At 43.4% G+C, this 14771-nt stretch overlaps 1 long non-coding RNA gene across 3 annotated transcripts; it reads left to right on the top strand.

Moving 5' to 3' along the window:
• The first annotated feature begins 340 nt into the window (after window positions 1-340).
• LOC115510029 lies at window positions 341-10384 on the top strand. Of its 3 annotated transcripts, XR_003967578.1 has the most exons (4): window positions 6165-6233; window positions 7491-7813; window positions 8630-8692; window positions 9038-10384. It is a non-coding gene; the product is annotated as an uncharacterized LOC115510029 (long non-coding RNA). The 3 variants fall into 3 exon arrangements; XR_004343972.1 differs by lacking the exons at window positions 6165-6233; window positions 7491-7813 and adding an exon at window positions 341-1550; XR_004343973.1 differs by lacking the exons at window positions 6165-6233; window positions 7491-7813 and adding an exon at window positions 2265-2321.
• The last annotated feature ends 4387 nt before the right edge of the window (window positions 10385-14771 follow it).

Below are 14771 nucleotides of genomic sequence, written 5' to 3'. Positions count from 1 at the left end.
TCCATCTGGCTGTTCTTGAGTTTTATCTTTTTATAATAAACCAGTAATCTAGAAAGTAAAATGTGTCTCTAAGTTCTTTTAGCCACAGTAACAACTTAATGAAACCCAAGGAGGGGATCATGGGAACATCTGATCTCTAGCCAGTCCATCAGAAGCATAGGTGACAACCTGGACTTGGGAATGACAGCTGAAGTAGGGGAGTCAAAAGGGGGGCAGTTTTGCAGGACTGAGCCTTCAACATATTGGACCTGACGGTCTTAGAATTGAATTCATTGCTTGGTAGCATTTGCAAAAAATAATCTTCCAAGAAGGACTTCCTTTAACATTCTCTGTAGAACAAGTTTTGTAGTAATGAACTCTCTCAGCTTTTGTTTTTCTGGAAAGTCTTAATTTCTCTATCACTTTTGAAGGATAGTTTCTGGATAGAGAATTCTCATTTTAAGTTTTTTGTTTTTTGTTTTTTTTGTTTTTTGTTTTTTGTTTTTTTCCCCAGCGTGTATTAAATATATCATCCCACTGCTTTCTGGTCTGCAAGAGTGCTGCTGAGAAACTGGAGAATAATCTATTAAGGATCATTTGTCTATGATGAGTTGCTTCACTCTTGTTGATTTCAAGAGTCCCTTTGACTTTGGCTTTTGACAGTTTGATTATGTGTCTTGATGTGAATCTTTTTTGGTTATCCTAAAGTACGTTGAGCTTCTTGGATTTGTATATTCATGTATTTCATGAAATTCAGGATGTTTTCAGCCGTTATTTCCTCAAATAAGTCTCTGCTGCTTTCTTTCTCTTCTGGAATTCCCATAATTTATATACAGACATATTCTTTTTGCTTGTTTATTGCACTTCACTTTATTTTACTTCGCAGATACTGCACTTTTTATAAATCAAAGGTTTGTGGCAACCCTGCATTGAGCAAGTCTATTGGCACCATTTTCCTAATAGTATTTACACACCTCGTGTCTCTGTCACATTTTGATGATTCTCACACTTTTGGTAATTCAAACTTTTTCATTATTATTATATTTGTTATGATGATCTGCAATTAGTAATCTGTGATGTTACTATTTGTGAGTTTTGACGTGCCACACCACACGTGTGTGTTCTGACTACAGATAAGGTAGAAACAGCAAGAGAACTAGAATTAGAAGTAGAACCTGAAGATGTGACTGCATTGCTGCAATCTCATAATAAAGCTTTAGCAAATGAGGGGGTGCTTCTCATGGCCGCTCAAAGAAAATGGTTTCTTGGGATGGAATCTATTCCTGGTGAGATGCCGTGAAGACTGTTAAAATGACAACAAAAGCTTTAGAATTTTACACCAATTTATTTGGCAAAGCAGTGGCAGGACTTGAGGGGAATGACTCCAATTTTGAAAAAAGTTCTGATGTGAGCAAAATGCTATTAAACAACATTGCGTGCTACAGAGAAATCATTCATGAAGAGTCAATTAATGGCCAACTTCATTGTTGCTTGATTTTTAAGAAGTTTTCACAGCCATTCTGACCTTCAGCAACCACCACCCTGATCAGCCAACAGCCATGAACATCAAGGTAAGACCCCCATCAGCAAAAATATTACTACTTGCTAAAAACTCAAGTGATGGTTTATTTTTAGAAATAAAGTATTTTTTAATTAATCTTTAAATTTTATTTATTTATTTATTTATTGAGAGAAAGAGAGAGAGAGCACATGCAGGGGAGGGTCAGAAGGAAGGAGAGACAGAATTCCAAGCAGTCTCCGCACCATCAGCAGCAGAACCCGATGCAGGGCTTGAACTCATGAACTGCAAGATCGTGACCTGAGCCGAGATCAAGAGTCAGATGCTTAACCAAGTGCGTTACCCAGGTGCCCCATAAATAAAGTATTTTTTAACTTAGGTATGTATATTGTTTTTTGTAGACATAGTGCTATTGCATCCTTAATACGTTACAGTGCAGTGTAAACGTAACCCCTATATACATTGGGAAACCAAAAACATTCATTTGACTTGGTTTATTGGGATATCCATTTTATTGCTGTGGTCTGGAGCTGAACCCACCATATCCTAGAGACATTGCCAATATTGGTCTTCTTTTTTTTTTTTTTTTAATTTTTTAATGTTTATTTATTTTTGAGACAGAGACAGAGCATGAACGGGGGAGGGTCAGAGAGAGAGAGACACAGAATCTGAAACAGGCTCCAGGCTCTGAGCTGTCAGCACAGAGCCTGACGCGGGGCTCGAACTCACGGACCACGAGATCATGACCTGAGCAGAAGTTGGCCGCTCAACCGACTGAACCACCCAGGCGCCCCACCGATATTGGTCTTCTTGATGGCATCCCGTAAGTTCCTTAGATTCAGTTCACTTTCTTTATCTTTTTCTTCTGCACCCCAGACTTGATAATTTCAGATGTCCTATTTTCAAATTCTGTTGTGTTTTTTTTTTTCTCTTGCCTGCCCATCTCTGCTGTTGCAACCCACTGGTGGAATTTACATTTCAGTTATTGCACTTTTTCACTTTAGAATTTCTGTTTATTTCCCTTTTATAAGTCTTATATCTTTGTTGATATTCTCATCATTTTAATATATTGTGTTCCTGATTTCCTTTAGTTCTTTGTTTATGTTTTCCCCTAGCTTTTTGAGCATATTTAAAAAAGTTGTTTTAGGGGGCACTTGGGTAGCTCAGTCGATTAAGCATCTGACTCTTGATATAGGCTCAGGTCATGATCTCATCATTGTTCATGGGATCGAGCCCCCTGTCGGACTCTGCACTGACAGCAGGGTCCCTTCTGCTCACACATGCTCTTCTCTAAATAAATAAATAAATAAATAAATAAGTTGTTTTAGTCGTTGTTTATTAAGTCCATTGTCAGCTTTCTTGGGAACAGATTCTGTTAAATTAAAGGAATTTGTCCCTTCAATAAGCCGTATTTTCCTGGGTTTGTTGTTGTCGTCTTCATTGAAAATTGGGCATTACGTTATTATAACATGGTGATTCTGGAAATCAGATTTCTCCCCTTCCCCGGAGCTTGCTTTTTTTGATTATTAGAAACTGCGATCGCCACATTTGTTTTGTGACTTTTCCAGACTATTTTTGCAAAGTCTATTCCTTGCCATATGTGTTCATTGAAGTTTCTGTTACTTTAGTTTGTGTTGAGCTAACACAGTTTGATAGAGATTTTCTTGAATACCAAGAGCTGAAAGAGACAAAAAAACACCGAGATAGAGATAGAGATAGAGATAGAGAGATGATAGAGAAAGAGAGAGATAGAGATAAAGATAGAGATAGAGATGGAGATAGAAATAGAGGTAGAGATAGAAGTACCAGTGGGGGGGTGGGGGGTTGAGGGGGCATTCCCCGCTCACGGCCTTGGCAGATGGGCTCTATGCAGGGTGACCGTTCCCTCGGTTAGTCTTGCTCTGAACCTAGGGTTCAGCTTAGGTGAAAGTTCAAAGTCTTCTCAGACTTTTGTGAGCATATGTCTTACCTGGGTAGGCATGTGGCTTTCTAGATTCCCTTATAGAAATAACTGCTTTTGAATCTCTTGGTTTCCCAGAGAGTCTTACCCCACTCTGTCCTCCAGGCCTTAGATGGTCTCTTGTATGTCTCCGGTGGGAATCTGTTACGTCAGGTGTGTACAGGTGTGTTTTCCCTGGTTGCTTTTATGAGCAAACCCTGCAGCTCTTCTGGCCTGTGTTCTGAGTTAGGCGAGAAAGAGAGAGCAAGTCAGTCCTTCAGGAATCCCCAGCCGAGTTAGAACAGATGTACACAGTAATTTGCAGATAAGGTCTGCTCTCTCCCTCTGATTTAAAGAGTAGAACTGGGACCTGAATTTGCCACCACTTGAATCTAAGGCTGTTGCCATTTGGGCAAGGGTTTTTTGAGTGTTTTTTCCCCATGATTGTATGGAAGAATATGAGCTTGGAGCTTCGGAGTCCAACATCTCCCTGATGTCCCATCACTATAATTTTCTGCCGATTTACTGCATGCCAAAACTGCACTGAGAAGGTTATTTTCTCTCTGCCCTCCCGATACCCCCCCACCTTTCCCTGTCCTAGTCTGTGTCCGGCAGGCTGATCTGCACAAACCGTATCAATGAGCTCCCAGCCCCAGTGGGAGGAAAGGGAGGTGATGCATTTAATTCCCTTTCTGCAGTGGACACAATTTGGCCACATCTTTCCATCCAGTGTCACAGCTCTCCTCCAGTGACCCTCTCCCAATAACCACCAACCCTGAGATCTGTAACTGGCACATTTCCCTTCAGACCTGGGCGTGATGAAGTGCTTACCAATCGCCATCACCTTCTGCTCTCGTAGTCCCAAGGTCCTTCACCATCCCTTGTGCGTGTCCCAAGATCGTTCCACACCTTTGTAACTTATTCTTTTATGAACATTCCTCACTTACTCAGTTTGGGAGTGCCATCTGTTTCCTGCTGGAACTCCAAGGGACACACTGCACCATTGGCTGCTATTTCTCTTTTAGAGAAATGCTTCTGATTTTGGAGAAATGTGCTCAGATACCAGCAGATTCTGGAAGGTACTTTGGGTCAAAAAGATAAGAATTCACTTTCCTGAACAAATGTGTAATATTCAGGAGAACGATACTCAGCTTGGGGTTCAGAAAATGTGTCTTATTAAACACACAGCCTTGGTCCTGTAATCTGAGATGTGAAAACAAACTTATGGTCCCATTTCTACAAGGCAAGGGCCCTAAAAGAAGACCGCCCTCCTTTGCGGGTGGGCGAAGCCATCTGCTGTCACGGAATCCTGTCCCAGGAGCCAGATCGCCCCACCTTCCCCCAAACTGACAAGTGCCGAGCTGCAAGTGCGAAGGGAGATATCGATTGTCTCCTGTGTCTAGAAAAGAGCTACGTATGAGGCAAGATCAATTACATTAATTGCTTCTTCTCTGACTCATTCTCCTCACTGTTGACAGGCCTTTCTTAAGCACAGACCCAGTGAAGCCATTTTCTCTGCCAGAAGGCTCCAGTGGGTCTTGGACCACGGGACAAAGAATGACAAATGCTCAGCATGTGGGTGGCCGCTCCCACTCCTGGCTTGCAGGGCACACTTGTTCAATAAAGCTGCTTTCAGCAGGGGAAACTTTCTAGCATGGCTCTCCAGGTAGCCAATACTTAGGCTGCTTTTCATTTCTAAGGTAAATGTATTGCCCCGCCTTGTCCTGGAAGGTAAAATATATTCTAAATTCAGAAGCACAGGACTGCACAAGCTGGCCCCAGTCTTCCATTCTAGAGCCTTAGCATTTTTCCTCTTACCCTTTTGTGCCAAACCATTAGCCTTTTTTGCACTGTTCATAGCATATATGGGGTGTTGGAAATATCTGTCTGTCTAATATTGATACGGTCCTATAAATTGAGTTTTTCTTTAAACACACAAACATACACACAGAATTCAAGTCTGAGCCAAATACATTTAGAATATTGCAATAGCACCAGATAATGCTACAAAAATTAGTTTGTAGCATTTGCCCATACAGTTATTTATGTATCTTTAAAGGGTGGAAAAAGCTTATTAGATGAAAAATTGGGAAATACATTCCTTATGGAGCAAAAGCAACATGTGCCAGCCCAGTGTGCTTGTCACTGACTCTTTCAAGCAGGTGGCCTGATGGCCTTGGCCTCCTCCCTGTAGAGTGGTCAACACGTTCACACGTGAGGTCAAATCTTTTCTTAGCTGTACTTCAGCCGTCCAGACTGGAGCTCATTGTTTCTGAGACAAGCCCCAAAGCAAATAACAAATTCCTGCTGTTCTCCCAAGTTGTCTCAATTTTACCTCTCCTCGGAAAAGCCGATGACATCATTTATCTGCTGACTTTTTTAAGGCGTGAGCTTATTTAACACCCATTTACTGAATTCACATTAGAATTTCAGCTTCAGTTTCTTAAATAGAAGAGGAAAACAAAAACAGGATCTTTACAATTGGAGTTAAAATTTTTATTTGTGTTAAGCATAAGAGACTCTTAAAAACTGAGAACAAACTGAGGGTTGATGGGGGGGTGGGAGGGAGGGGAGGGTGGGTGATGGGTATTGAGGAGGGCACCTTTTGGGATGAGCACTGGGTGTTGTATGGAAACCAATTTGACAATAAATTTCATATATTGAAAAATAAAATAAATAAATAAATAAAAAAGCACCTACAAAAAAAATTTTTATTTGTGTTTACAGAAAAGAAATCAATTCTAAAGATAGACAACGATGAGCAACTACTTATCTGTGCGATGGAGATCATGGCAGGTGGATGTTCAAATGATTTTCATGCTACCATTGTTCACTGGGAGACAGTGCTGTGTGTCAGGACCAGGCTGAAAGCTGGGGAAGAGGCAGAGGTCAGAGGAGGCCACGGCACATCCTCTCAGAGCACACAGGCCTGTGGGGACAGGCGACATGCGCACAAATTGCTGTCACCTGATTAATTTTAAACTTCACTCTTTAGATAATATTTTCAAGCTCCCTTTAGTGAGCACTTAGTGTGCGATGGGCAGTCATTGTTTTACCTATGTCACTCAATTCTCATGGCAATTCTATAGTGTAGGTATTATTCTTTCCACTTCAGAGGTGATGAAAACTAAGCTCATAAAATCTGGATAATGTGAAGTTCAATTAGCTAATAAACCCATGCCGATAAGGAGCCAGAAATTAATGATTAAAGTTATATATTTTTTTGACAAACTCTGAAAACGCTGAAACATAGGAACACAGCCAAGGTTACAAATGATCCTAAAACCAAATTGTCAGCTCCTGGATAATTCAAGATATTCCAAATATGTGGTCGTCGGTAGTTGACAACCCAAAAGATATCTATCTATATCTATATCTATATCTATATCTATATCTATACCTATACCTATATCTATATCTATCTATATCTATATCTATCTATCTATATATATATATATATATTTTTTTTTGGTTCAGAGTAATGTCTTTACCCAAATCTTTTTTAAACAAATAAACCCACTGGAAAATATTTTCAAAGTCTTTTTTTAAGGCAGCAAAAATAAATTTAGACGCGGCAAAAAATAATTGTCAATTTTTATCTCAGCAGAAGATTTATCTTCACAAATAACCCAGGGTGGTATGTGGATGTGTGGCCAAAAGTGATAAGATTATAAAATATCAGTGAGAAACAGTCACAATAGTGGAGTCTGGGAGTGCAGATATTTTAGATTTGGCATATTTGGAATAGCTTTATTGTTATTATTGTTGTAACATATTCTGAAAGTGGAAACAGTGGGCGAGGACAGGATAATCCCATCGCTATGATGGCCTTTGGTTTATCCATCACTTCCACGATGGGCACAAACTGTTTTCCAGTTACTTGCATTAAGACATTACGACTGTTAGAATGTGGAGAAATATGCCTCTCTTTCCGCGAAACTTCTCTGGGTGCTATAGAATGGGTTTTCTTCAGATCCTTTCACATACTAGGGACTGGGGTTAGCTACGGAGTGGCACAGGGCTTGAGTCTTATACACAGTCTCATTTGCACAGAGGCCAGAAGTGAGTAGAGTCAAAAAGAACTGGTGAACAAAACCTGAACTGGCTTCCAGCGGCTCCCTGCAGAGGTGCCCTGCACAAATGCCAAAAAGCAGAGTGGAGTCCGACTGGAAGATGGCTCGAGAGTTCCATGATTTGCTTCCATCAGGGAAACGGCAATAAAGCTGGAAGCCACGGGCCAGAAGGCCCTGCAAAATGTCTGGGGAGAAGCAGATAATGAGGGGAACTTGACTTGCACATATTAATTCAATCAGCAGAAACTGGAGGTTTTAGTCCAGGGTTCCAGACCTACCGGAAAGAGCAATCTCTGTGAGCAGGTGTGTGCCTGTGCTTGTGAGCCTGGAGGGGTGGTTGGGGGGGGGAGGGATGAATCTGGAAGGTGGGGACAGGGGTTCCAGTTTCTCCAGTGGCATAATGTAGTGTGTAAGCAAACTTGCTCCAGAGGTAGGTGTTGCAGATGCAAATACAAAAACTCTTAAACTAAGGCGGTGGGAGGGACGGAAGCAATTGGTAGTTGTAATCTTGAAACAGGATTTATTTAACAGGATTTACCCAGTTTGTGTACGTATATATGTGGCCCGTAGTGCAAAGAGACTAGAACATCAACTGGAAGCAAATTCAAAAATTCGAGTTCTACCACCAGCTGTGTGGCCAGGAGCATTTTGCTTCACTTTTGTCAGCCTCAGTTTCCTCATCTGTAAAACAGAGATAGTCAACAAATGTAGTTTAGGGGTGCCTGGTGGCTCAGTCGGCTAAATGTCTGGCTCTTGGTTTTGGCCCAGGTTGATCTCTTGGTTTCGTGAGTTCAAGCCCGGGGTCAGTCTCTGCGTTGACAGCACAGAGCCTGCTTGGGATTTTCTCTCTCTTTGCCCCTCCCCTCCTTGCACTGCTCTCAGTCTCTCTCAAAATAAATAAACTTAAAAAAAAAAAAAAAAGAATCCAGTTATAGATTTCTCGTAAGGACTGGAAGAAGAGATCAACATTGCCCGGTACTTGGTATTTCATCTCACTATATATTATACTGATCATCAAAGATCTACTTTGCGTATTTAGATAATAAAATTTGCCCTTAACTGTACATGATTTGCCAAAAAGTCATTGTCTCTCTGTCTTTTTCTCCATTCCCTCCCTAGCTATTTCCTGGCATTGAAGAATTCACGTGGAAAGTCAAGAGTGTCTCATTTCCTGGAACTAAAGTGAGTACGTCCCCTACTAGGTTCCTGCTCACACAGTCTCAGAAGACCCTCTCCCGAAATCCCACCAGACCTTCTCCCAGGATGACCTAAATGCAGACGGTCAGCTGGTACTCCAGGTTCCAATCAGGGAAAACAACCGTACAACCTTCTACGGTAGCTTCTAGAAGGCAGCCAGTCTCCTTATGAGCTTCTCTTTCACGGCGCCTAGAACCCAGCTCTCGTGGCGAGTGTGAGTGTCGGTGAAGAGGGCCGGCAGCCGGGGAGGAAGGCGGGCTGGTGACAGCATTCTTCACCCGTGTGGTCAGAGTTCTTCCTGATCTGTGCAATCGCTTCTTGATGTTCCAGACGCAGGCCAGGAAGGCAAAAAGGAAGTGCAAGACACCATCGCACCTAGATTCCAGAAAGCTTTCGCTCCGTTTGGATCAACTTGAGAGGATGCGCTAATAAACAGGGTTTCCAGAGATCCTGGGAAGCAGCCCGGAGACCGGAGCCGGGGCACCTGGCGGGAGCTTCAGCGCGCCTTCCTCCCTGGAACAGCGCTGTCACTTGGCACCGTTGTCCTGGCAAGTCAGCCCCGTTCACAGTCCCTCTGATTGGTCAGCCCTGTCCTTCCAGATACGCCTTTCTGACATCTTGCCTCCACGGTGCTGCCTTGCCGGAGGGGGGGTTCTCACCTGGGCCGTCACAGGGTCCAGCCTTCAATCAGGATGGTCCCCAGGTATTTCCAAATCACCAGGAGGAACGTGGGCTGTGCTCCAGGCTGATTCCTCCCACCCTCCCTCCCGTTCTTTCCTCTCTCCCTTCCTGTCTTCCTTTCCGCTGTCCTTTCTACCTTCCTGCCCCTTATTTATTGACTTCCTGCTATATGCGGGGCACTAAGAGTTTGTTAATTACCTGGGGGTTAGGCTGAGCTCTTAGATTTGAAGATGAGGGAAACAGTGTTGAAAGCACCTAAAGGAGAAGAAAATTTATGGGGTGTGTGTTGCATAAATGCCCTTCGCTAATCAGAAAGATCGTGAAACGATTTGGACTTGAATAAGTCAACGAAGGGGGCAGAGGGGCAAACGGCAAAGCTCGGAGACAGTAGGTGCAGAAAGAGTGATAGCGCAAAAATAAATCCGCAGAGCATATCAAATGAATTTGTGCAGTGCTCCTCCTGTTCATCCCGACCTGGGCCGGCGGCAAGGGGAACAGAGAGAAAAGTGGAAAAGATGCTCTGGGGAGGCGTCTCGCTTCGGAGCTGCTGACCGATACACTACGCGTGGATTCCCCGGGGATTTCCAGGCGGGTGGCTGTGGAACAGGCAGAGGTTTAGTGGTTTCCCAGGAAGGAATAAATTTCCTGCAGTGAATCACCCTGTGTCAAGGAGGATTTTTGTGACATCAGCTCCAAGCAGATCATCGAGGCTTTCCCACTCAAGAGGGCATTGGAGCATAACACCACCATGGCCCACACTTTATTTTTTCTTTCTTGTATTTTCCAAAGGGCCATTTGGACCAAAAGTGGCCTGTGGCCCCTGGAAACTCTGAGTAACGGCTTGGCATCTTAAGAATCTGTGTGTCGTGCTTTGTGGAAGAGTCTGGAAAGGTCTAGTTCTGTCTGGAAAACAAAACTCACGGTTGTTAACGTGAAAGTGTAACCCTGCTTCTTCCTTTTCTTCTAGTAAATGCTGCAAACTTGAAATAAAATGAATTAGACCCCTTGGATATCCAGATATATCACTCAAAATCAATTTGCTTCTAGTGATCTAATTATATCAACTTTGGATTTTGGATGCACAGTTGCAACGCTTTGCAAGTATTTTCAAATCCTCAATATTTTCCTTTTTTATTCCCACTTTTATTTTTTTCAGTGAAGGCTAACGTCTTCCAGCCCCAGGCTTGTGGGCCCAAGTTCATCTCCGTGACTGACCCCATAATATTTACTTACATCCTTCATAAAAATACCCTGCATGCCAAAAGCTGCTAGCTGCAGGAAAATGATAAAATATAAAAATATTTAATCAGCCAGTGGGAATTCCCTTCCGCATTAATCAAAGGCTCTCTCAGAGGGCTCGCTGTGACCTTGGAAGGCCAGCAGCCCCAAGCCACACTGAAGGATACCAGCAGGAGGGAATGCCTGCTGGGAATCCACTCATCGGGGGCCCTTCATGTCTTCTGGAAAAGACAGCCCGAAAAGAGGTTTTGGCTTCACTGTCAAGGAGCTCAGTGGCAGGTGTGTTGAGGCACCGTGTGGCTTTTCCATCGGGGTTTTTGTACCGTGTCGTGTCTCCTCCAGGGCCATCCCACCTGTGACACCTAGCCTGTTCCTCTCTCTCCCTACCTGCGGGGCTCAATCTGTTTCTCTCAAAGGGGCACCGTGAAGGCTTTCTTTTTCCTTTTTGATTTTTTTCTAGCTTTACTGAGATCGAGTCGGCGTATAATACCGTGTAAGTATAAGGAGTGCCATGCGATGATTTGATACACATACGTGTTGTGGAACGTTTACCACAATCAGGTTAGTTAACACACCCTTCGGCTCAAGTATGTGGAGGGTTTTTTACTTTTGTTAAGTTTATTTATGTTGAGAGAGAGCGCACAGGGGAGGGGCAGAGAGTGAGGGGGAGAGAGAGAGAGTCGCAAACGGGCTTCGTGCTGTCAGTGTGGAACCCGGTTGAGGCTCCGACTCCTGACCTGCCAGATCGTGGCCTGAGTCGAAACCAAGAGCGGGACGCTTCACCGACTGAGCCACCCAGGCGCCCCTGTGCAGGTTTTCTAGGAAAGCGTTGCGAGGCAAGTGGCCCGGGAAATGACGACGTGGTGCGGAAAACACCCCCCGGGGGGGTGGGGGGAGGAGTTCTGGATCCAGCCCTGGTTCCGCTGCTACGTGTCTGGACCAAGTCACCGCACATCTCTGGGAGTCAGACGCATCGGGGGTTTTCGGCTCCAGGTGTTCCAGAAAGTACCCCAAAGTTAGAGGGCGCGGGACTTGAGGCAGCTGGGCTCCTAGGCCCCTCCCCTATTCCCGTGCCAATCAACTCTGCCTTCCCAGTTTTATATTTGGGATTCTACGTGCTGTTTAGTTCACAAAAATATCCGTATTAAAAACGAAAGTTCAAAAACCAGCGGACCAGAAAGACTTTCCTATTCGGTATGCGTGTAATTTCAGTAGGCGTGTAATGTCTCAGACTCCAAGTTCCCTCTCCTTGGCGTTTCCTCCTAGAAGCTGGTCATAACTGGTTAGTTACAGCTGGTACCCAGTAGACAGCCGGCCAGAGGGTCCACCTGGGAGGTGAGGGTGGGCCGCACGGTTCCAGGATGGTGCAGATCCACAAGCTGCAAGCCAAGCCAGATGGCACAATGCCTTTCTCCGCTTTGGGGTGATTTTCTACAAGAGTGGTACCAACGCAGTGTGCCGTGTTTCGACCGCTTGCTAAAGTGTTTTTTTAAAACTTGGAACTGGGGGCGCCTGGGTGGCGCAGTCGGTTAAGCGTCCGACTTCAGCCAGGTCACGATCTCGCGGTCTGTGAGTTCGAGCCCCGCGTCAGGCTCTGGGCTGATGGCTCGGAGCCTGGAGCCTGTTTCCGATTCTGTGTCTCCCTCTCTCTCTGCCCCTCCCCCGTTCATGCTCTGTCTCTCTCTGTCCCAAAAAAAAAAAAAAAAAAAAAAAACAAAAACGTTGAAAACTTGGAACTGGTCGAACTGTTCAGAAACTCAGAACAATCAGAACTGGTAAGTCCACTTACGCCCTCGCAGTTAAAAAGTAAATAGATTTTTATTTATGTCACCAATTATAACATGATCGTTCACGATGCCCAGGCTAAATGTCCAAAATGTGACTGTCGGGTTTTAGGAAGCGGGGTTCCTCAGCTTAGTGTCTTCTTGGATCTGTATGTTATTTTTTCCTGATGCCTAGGGAAGCCCACCGTCCGGGCACCTTACCGCCACCTGTGCGTCTGCCTTCGAAATAAACCGCATGGCTATGACTTTGCCCGTCATCAACCGTCTTAGTCCCTTCAAACTGTTGTGAAAATCCTAATTTTCTCCATGAGGCTCCCACGGATTGCTTAGATGAGGACCCAAGGACATTCGTGTTATTCTACATGCACTTCTGTAATACTTACCCTTGCAAATTCCACCAGATTGCAATCGCCTCTAACATGCATGGAATCTAAAGGCTTTTTAAAATTGCACTTTATTTTTAGATGAGTTTTAGATTAACAGAAAAGTGGAGAAGATTGTGCAGAGAACTCCCATCCCAGATTGGGTTTTGCGGTGAGAATTTCTATATTCCTTCTAGGCCAGTGTGTCCCTTACTTAAGTAGATGTGGGTGTGCCATTCATTTGCACAGACGTTGCAGAGAGTGACTTACTTTTAAAACATCAGCTCCAGGGGCACCTGGGTGGCTTAGTTGGTTAAACGTCTTAGTTTCAACTCAGCTCATGATCTCACAGTTTCCTGGGTTCAAGCCCCACGCTGGGCTCCACACTGAGAGCACAGAGCCTGCTTGGGATCTCTCTCTCTGTCTCTGTCTCTCTCTCTCTGTCTCTCTCTGCCCCTCCCACACTTGTGCTGCTGTCTCTGTCTCTCTCAAAATAAGTAAATAAGCTTTAAAAATTTTTAATAAAAAATAAAGATAAAACACTAGCTCCAAAAAATGATGAGATTCTCTTTTAATGATGCCTCGTTTTTCATTAACAACCAGAGAGCTCTTAATGATTTTTCTGCTGCTGTTGACTACCATATTTCTGCTTTTAAAGATACTCTTAAGGTAATGAGACAGTGATTTCATTTACTGCTCATCTGAAGAATTCTTTCTTTCCTACAGTTCTCTTCCTCCTTCAATATCAAGACATTCACATGGCCTTCCTTGGCCAGTTTCTTCTCCTGTTTATCTATTTCTGGGCACTGTGTTTAAAAAGATCCTGCTGCTACCACGGCATGTGTATTATCAATTCCCATAGGGGCCTAATATTTTTCCAAGTAATTCTCTCTTCTTAACACACACTGGCATTTTATTGGAACAAATGATTTACGCAGACACACTCATTTATGTGTCTGCTACGATACCTCCACGTGTCCCCAAGTTGGAAAGCAATTCAGAAACAATCCGCCTGTTTGTTTAATTCCAAGAGGCATAATTTGAAAATTCTGAGGTGTATGTTAAATTTAATTCTGCACCAGAATGCATAATTTCACCTATTTTGTTAAGCGTTTCCATAGATTTTAATTTTCATTTCAAAGTCACATTTTAAATGAAAGTGCAGAGGAGTAGTTTTACCTGTTCCCTAGTTTTATGTGTTAGTTTTAAGATGAGTATTTTTTAGAGTGGCCAAAAAATAACAAAGCATGATAAATAAGTAACTCTCTTTTCCTTTGATGATTTTTTGTTTGCTATTGTAATTGTAGAAGTGTGATTTAAGGGAAAAAAAGAAAAATAGCTCAGCTAGCACTGTAACTGCACATGTGACTGAAGCATTTGAGAAGAATACTTCCTTTCAGAATGAGAGGTGACCTAAAGGACAAAGGTCATCAAAGAACCCATGAAAGGGGGTGGAAAACATGGGTTAGGTGATATTTGATTCTTTATTGCAGTCCCCATCAACATTATGCTACAAAGATACAAGAATTGGAGGGGCACTGATAGGAAATAGTAACTCAGTGCATCCTGAAATGGATTCACTCACTTGGAAATATGAGTCTACAACGAATTGATTGCGGGGCATTGAATGAAGTGAAGCAACGTGGTCAGGTTGCAGAGAACATGAGCACCTGTCTTCAAAGCCATGTATGTCTAGACACTGACTTAGAATTATAAGTAAAGGAATCCAGCACCACCTGATAGAATTAATATCCATGACATTAAAGTTATATGAACTGAAGTATCAAGTACATATCTGCTTGTTCACTGCCATCCTCTCATTCATTCACTCGATGAACTAATGTTCATTGGGCACTTACTGCATGCCAAGAACTGTTCTAGGCACTGGACTACGGCAGTGAACCAAAGACCAAAAGTTGATTAGATCATGAGTCGTATTCAAACGGAAAATATTTACTTTAAGAAAACCAAACAAGGGACGCCTGGGTGGCTCAGTCG

The sequence above is a fragment of the Lynx canadensis genome, chromosome A1, assembly GCF_007474595.2.
Source record: "Lynx canadensis isolate LIC74 chromosome A1, mLynCan4.pri.v2, whole genome shotgun sequence".
NCBI lineage: Eukaryota > Metazoa > Chordata > Mammalia > Carnivora > Felidae > Lynx > Lynx canadensis.
Note: the sequence above shows the minus strand (reverse complement) of the source record. Positions and strands in the feature narration are given on the sequence as shown.